Raw genomic sequence first — 6,086 nt, forward strand, 5'->3', positions numbered from 1 at the left:
GGTCACACACAGATTACACTGCGGTCACAGAGCGGTCACACAGCGGTCACACTGCAGACAGTGACTGTGAACATCTGAGGGATCAGCAGAAGCAGCACTTTACGAAGAAATTGTTCATGTTTCTCCGACTCTTTCTCCAAGGTGACTTACAGAGTGAGGTTTGTACTTACACTGATTTACCCCTGTATGTGTAGGCCTACTGTCTCTAAGTAGAACCACAGTCCATCACGGTCAGTGACTCACCCTGCACACACTGCCGTCGTGAAAGAGAGGAGCGTTTTGAGTTGCTCCAAGGAGCCGCTGGGGGTCTTTTTCCACCATCACAAACTGCAGGGAATTCGGATCTTTTATCCCGTTTTGTTTCCCTTTTCGCTTTTGTTCGTTTGTTTGTTTGTTTGTTTTCCATCCTGTTTTCTTCTTTCCCCATTCAGTTTCATACCTACATTTACATTTTTTGCAGAAGTTTACGCTTTGCTGCGCAGCCTCGTACACCCGCCATACACCCAACGTCATTTTTGCGCTTGACGGGGGCCACACCCCCACGGCGGACACTGCGGGGCCTCTCTCGTCCCCGTCCTCCAAGGACCGGACTTCGACCGGACTCCCTCGGACCGCACGCCACTGCACCCCCTCGTGGCCTTTATTGGTCTCCTAGGAGACGGGCGGCGGCAAGGCAGGGGCTGCGGAGGGGGGAGTTTACGGGATCCGAGGTGAAGATTGTTTCCCCTCGAACCCCGCTGCAATAAGCACTGCTGCTTCGCTGAGCGCTGTGGAGCTACAGCGCCGTCTAGCGGCGGCTCCGCCAACTGTCTTCTCGGGGCTCCCTTCTAGTGGGCGGAGCGCGGCCCCTGCTGGCGGTCGGCTGTAACTGCGCTCTGCCGGACATGGTGATGGACAGAAAGACATCGACGCAACGAAGTGGACTTCTGGTGGAAGGGCTGCCGGCCGAGAAGCGAGAATTAAGGTATTTTCATTAAGCGAAACAAAGGTAAGAGACCTTGTGGAAAAGTTGAGGAGAGCACCCACCTGCAGGTGGCGCTGTGGCCACAAAACACAGACACGGAGCTGCAAATGTGCACCTGGGAGTGGTGGAGGACACTGCAGGTGTCCTTTGTGCAAAGGGCTTCACGTGAATGGCACCAGCAGAAACACAGAGGTGCAACCCCTGAGAAATGGGGGCTGTGAGGAATGATGGGAACGATGAAGCCTCATTAATGCCGGGAGGAAATCCACTCTGGCCGCAAATGCATCCAGTGTGGCCCGCGACACGCGTACGCACTCGCCCATGACATACGAACGATGTGTCAATAAGTGGAAAAATAAGCTAATAAGTGAACGAACGGACAAACATTTACATTCGAGAGGGAGGAGTGGAGTGAAGTGAGACGACGATTGAAGCGTATGTACACACACACACACACACACACACACACACACACACACACACACACACCGCCTGAAGCTACTTGTCCCATATGGGGTCGTGGGGAGCCGGAGCCTAACCCGTTGCAGGGCGTAAGGCCGGAGGGGGAGGGGACACACCACGGACGGGACGCCAGTCCGTCGCAAGGCACCCCAAGTGGGATTCAAACCCTAGACCCATCGGAGAGCAGGACCCGGTCAAACCTACTGCACCGCCACGCCCCCTGAAGTGTATGTAATTATATGTAACTGTATATCAGGAATATATCATTTATAATACGCTCTGTTGCCCCAACTATATACAGTGCTGCTTCGAAGTGTGCGAACCCCTTGTGTCCCGCAGCTTTGCCACAAAATGGTTGTTTAATGAGAGTCAGTGTCTCTCATCTGACATAATAGGTGTGTAATGACCAAGGCATTGTGTGTGATAGGAACACAGGAGTAGCACAGGTGTAAAAATAAGTGAAGCCCAAGTGTCACTGGTTAAATCAAGTAGGTAAGTAGAACCAGGTCTGGAAATCATAGTCATTTATTCATTTTATAAGTTCATTTTAATATTTTATACAGGAATAATGACCATCCCTGTAGGGTTCACGTGTGTGTGTGTGTGTGTGTGTGTGTGTGTGTGTGTGTGTGTGTGTGTGTGTATGTGTGTGGGGATGGTCTTCGAAATGAGCACAAATTAATTATTTTGATTGTCGGCCGTAAATGAAAGCATAACGTGCACATGGGAGAGAGTGATCACGATAAGTTCTGTCTTTTCCAGGACGTGAATTTCCGAGTCACGGTGAAGGACGGTGAAGGACGGTGAAGGACGGTGCTGGACGGCCCTTGTGCGGAGTGAACGTGTTCAGGTGACCGGAATGAGACCAGGTCGAATGCCACAACCAGAGTCACATCTGCGTCTGAACACACAGTACTGAGTGAAGGCGGGCCATCGAAATTGCCTCCATATATGACCACATTTGACACTCATTTGGACAACAACGGCTGGGATTGGACCCGGTGCAGTGTGAGGGTTTCTCTCCCGCTGCTTTGTCCTCCTTTCTCTGCGGTCGCCCGGTGGCCATGTTGGACCTCGGCGCCCGTGGCCCCTCATCACACCTGTCATTGCCGCTTCTCATTACCACTCGGAAAAAAATAAACACATCGTCACCATCTGCACTCGCCAATGAGAAGAGTTTGTGATCCAAACATAAATTGTACAATCGCTACACATTTAAATGCTGTATTAAATGAAAGATAAACAGTGATGGCTGAAAACCCAGTTTGACAACGTCTGCTGCGGAATGACTTTGACTGCTCATTCTGGCGGCATTCGGAAATAATACCATATGTCATTGGTCGGAATGAAGTATTAACGCGGTCTCTTGGAATGGAAGGCAATTATAGCCTCATCCATCCTTCCAGACACATACATCCGAAACAGTCAGCTGCACTGCATTAATTACATTTCACGGAACCTTCGTCCTGCTGGGATTTCAAGGATTGCCAGTAATTCCCACTCTGTCATTTTATCTTCCACCCTTCGGCTTTTCTGCCGTTTTACGCAGCGCTCATTCCGGCTGCCGAAACGCAGCTATCGCCTCACTCACGCCTCCTTGCCCACGGGAGAGCTCGCCGGCAACCCGGAGCAGGAGAGGAAGGCCGAGGGTGTCGGCTCATGACACCACGCGAAGGTGGACGGGCTCTTCGAGCTCTTTGCAAAACACGAGTCCACGGTGGTGGCAGAAGTGGGATCTTCGGCCTCCTTCGTCACCAGGGCTTCTCGAACCAGGTTAATGACTCCATGTGGATTTGCCTGCTGTGTATTTTGAACCTATTTCTCAGCTTAATATGACTGCGCGGTCAATCACCTTATTTGTGGTAATGAGTGGCTCACGGTCAAGTCAAAATAAACAGTTCCGCTCTTTTGTGTGCTTCTGGAGGCGGTAAGGTAAGGTGCAGGACTGTCCTTGGAACGAAAATTAACCTCTAGCGTGGGACGACCAGGTGAAACTTGGCAGCATCACATGTCGAGGAAGCCGAGCGCGCGCAACCACATAGCTCCACCGATCGTACGTCGCCCATGTTTGGTGACCCACACGCAGTAAGCTGGTTTTCAAAAGATCCGCGAGGACTGAGTGGTGTTTTCGTACAAACGGCTGCTGACACTGACAGGGACCCTGCTCAGATCGACGACGAGGCTGTGCGGGAAGTCGGCCCGGAGACTCCCTCGGCGGCGGCTCTCGGGGTTCGGTGCGTCACCCTTCATTTCTTTGTCATCGCAACTCGCCAGTCATCTTGCCCACCAGGGGCAGTAGAGTCCGGCGCTCTTCGTTCTTTGCTCGGTGAGTCCGGTGATGCTGCCGGATGTCTTACGCGTGAGCAGAGACGCTCCCTTTGCAGGGGGTCCGGGGGGCTGTTGCGTTGATAGGCCGAACGACGGGCCTCGTCCTTTCAGTGAAGCGGGGGCATTTCGGGAGCACCGAATGAGCACTTCAAAGAATAAAAGCACCCTTCTCCGGCTCGTCGCGTTCGGAACAGTGGAGTCGCAAATTTCTGAGGATATGAACATTGTGCAATATTTGCACTTTATTTTAACTGCATTTTCTTCACGCGTGTGTTTCCTGACAGCTGTCTTTGCAGCCGAGCGAAAGTGGCCTGCCTTGAAAGCCAGCAGACGGCAGCAGAAACGGAGCGAACGCGGCGTGCTGCTCCGGGTCATTTCTGGGCTCAAGTGGTCAAAACGAGGGTCACAAAGGTCTCCATAACAGGCAGAGTGCAGCTTATCGGGTTGCGGGACTGAGCCCCCGACGTGGTGCTGAGCAGCGCACGAGCCCCCCTTAACCTCCCCACGACTGAGGACATGTCCTCGTGGTGTGAGGTGAACCATGACCAGCAGAGAGAGAAGAGACGTACCTGGGGGTCCATATCAGCATCGCACTGGACCCGTGTCCTTTAATGTGTGCAACACAATCTTCCACGTGTTCTACCAGGCTGTGTTCCGGGGGGGGCACAGACTCAACGAGGTGGGAAGAAAGCGTGTTCTGAGGAGAAGGTCGCCAGGAGCTCTTTCACAGAGCCCACCGTTCCGCCACCGAGTCGCGGCACTTGTTCCTTCTTTACTTGTACTACACTGTACCTGCAACTTGTCCATCTTTTCTTTCCCTCCCTTCTTCTCGCACTTATTTCCTTAATTACTTATTACCCAAGGGGGTGCGGTGGCGCAGTGGGTTGGACCGCAGTCCTCCTCTCCGGTGGGTCTGGGGTTCAAATCCTGCTTGGGGTGCCTTGAGACGGACTGGCGTCCCGTCCTGGGTGTGTCCCCTCCCCCTCCGGCCTTGCGCCCTGTGTTACCGGGTTAGGCTCCGGTTCCCCGTGACCCCGTATGGGACAAGCGGTTCTGAAGATGTGTGTGTGTGTGTGTACTTATTACCCACACTTTTTTCTGCTGTGTGTCCTGATCACATTCTCTTCATGTTGGTTATATAATGTTGCAGTGTCTTCAATATTTCTAGTCTGTTATTGGTATTGTACTTACTGTCTCTATTTTCATCACTTTACAGCCTGCAGGTGATGCGCAAACCAGAATTTCACTGCGCGACGTCCAAACGAACTGCGTACAGACAACTGTCTCGACTTCACTACACTGCTGATCTATTGTCTTCGTCCCTGTAACCGCACTTTGTTCTGAAGCGTCCTGCTCGGCTGCTGTGTGTGAATTCCCCTCCTTTCTGAATTAAAACAGAAACACCTTTTCTTGCTGTTGTAACTAAAAAGTATTTTAAAGACCCTCTGCTTATTACAGCCGTATGTGAGGTCAATATCTGACCGCTGAGATGAGTGACAGAAGCTCCCAGCCCGTCTCCAGCCCAGCTTATACACACCGCTCTTCACTGGTGTCAGCGGTGGGATGCACTCCGGAAGTGACGGTCCAACTTATTACACATGCGCACTGACATCACGGGCAAAACGCACAAAAGTAGCACTGCACTCCAGAAACCAGGGGCAGAGGAGTCGGCCAGAGCACCTTACTGCCCCACTGAGGGTTTAGATTCCTGCACAACAAGGGTTATGCTCTGGACACGGATGCCAGCCCTGTCCTTTCCCGGACGCAGGGGCCAGTGCTGCAGGATTCCTTCCGCCGCCTGCCTGCTCTACTGGCCGACCCCGGTAACCCTAACCCTTCGCCGGTGGGAAGTCTGTTCCGTCACCGGTCACGGGAGCCATGCAGGGAACTGGAAGTGACCCGCCAGCGGCTCATCAATCCCTTCCCCGCGGCTCGGATCGTGCACATCCCTCAACGCTCCTGCTGGGGCGCTGTTTCTGACATTTGCTGAAAGTGCCGATTTATTTTGGGAAAACCTTAACGTTTGATACACAACCCAAGAGCAGATTTCCCTGGTTTCAAACGGGAAGATTAAGGGAAAACGAGGTCTGTTGATGTCAGCATGTGGTTCTCCTGCTCCAGGGATCTCCACGGGGTGGGGAGGGCTGCTCCCACTGACCACACACTGCGCTCTTCCCTTCCGCCCTCTTCTTTTACCTCTTCTTTACCCTTTGGCACTTTGGCACAGGGTGGCACCATGGGTAAAACCCATGCCTTCCAGTCCCTGAGCTGCTCAGTGGGTGTGGGGTTTGAGTCCCTGCCAGGAACAAGACCCTGGCAAACCACTTCCGTT

The sequence above is a fragment of the Scleropages formosus genome, chromosome 10, assembly GCF_900964775.1.
Source record: "Scleropages formosus chromosome 10, fSclFor1.1, whole genome shotgun sequence".
In the NCBI taxonomy this organism is placed as follows: Eukaryota; Metazoa; Chordata; class Actinopteri; order Osteoglossiformes; family Osteoglossidae; genus Scleropages; species Scleropages formosus.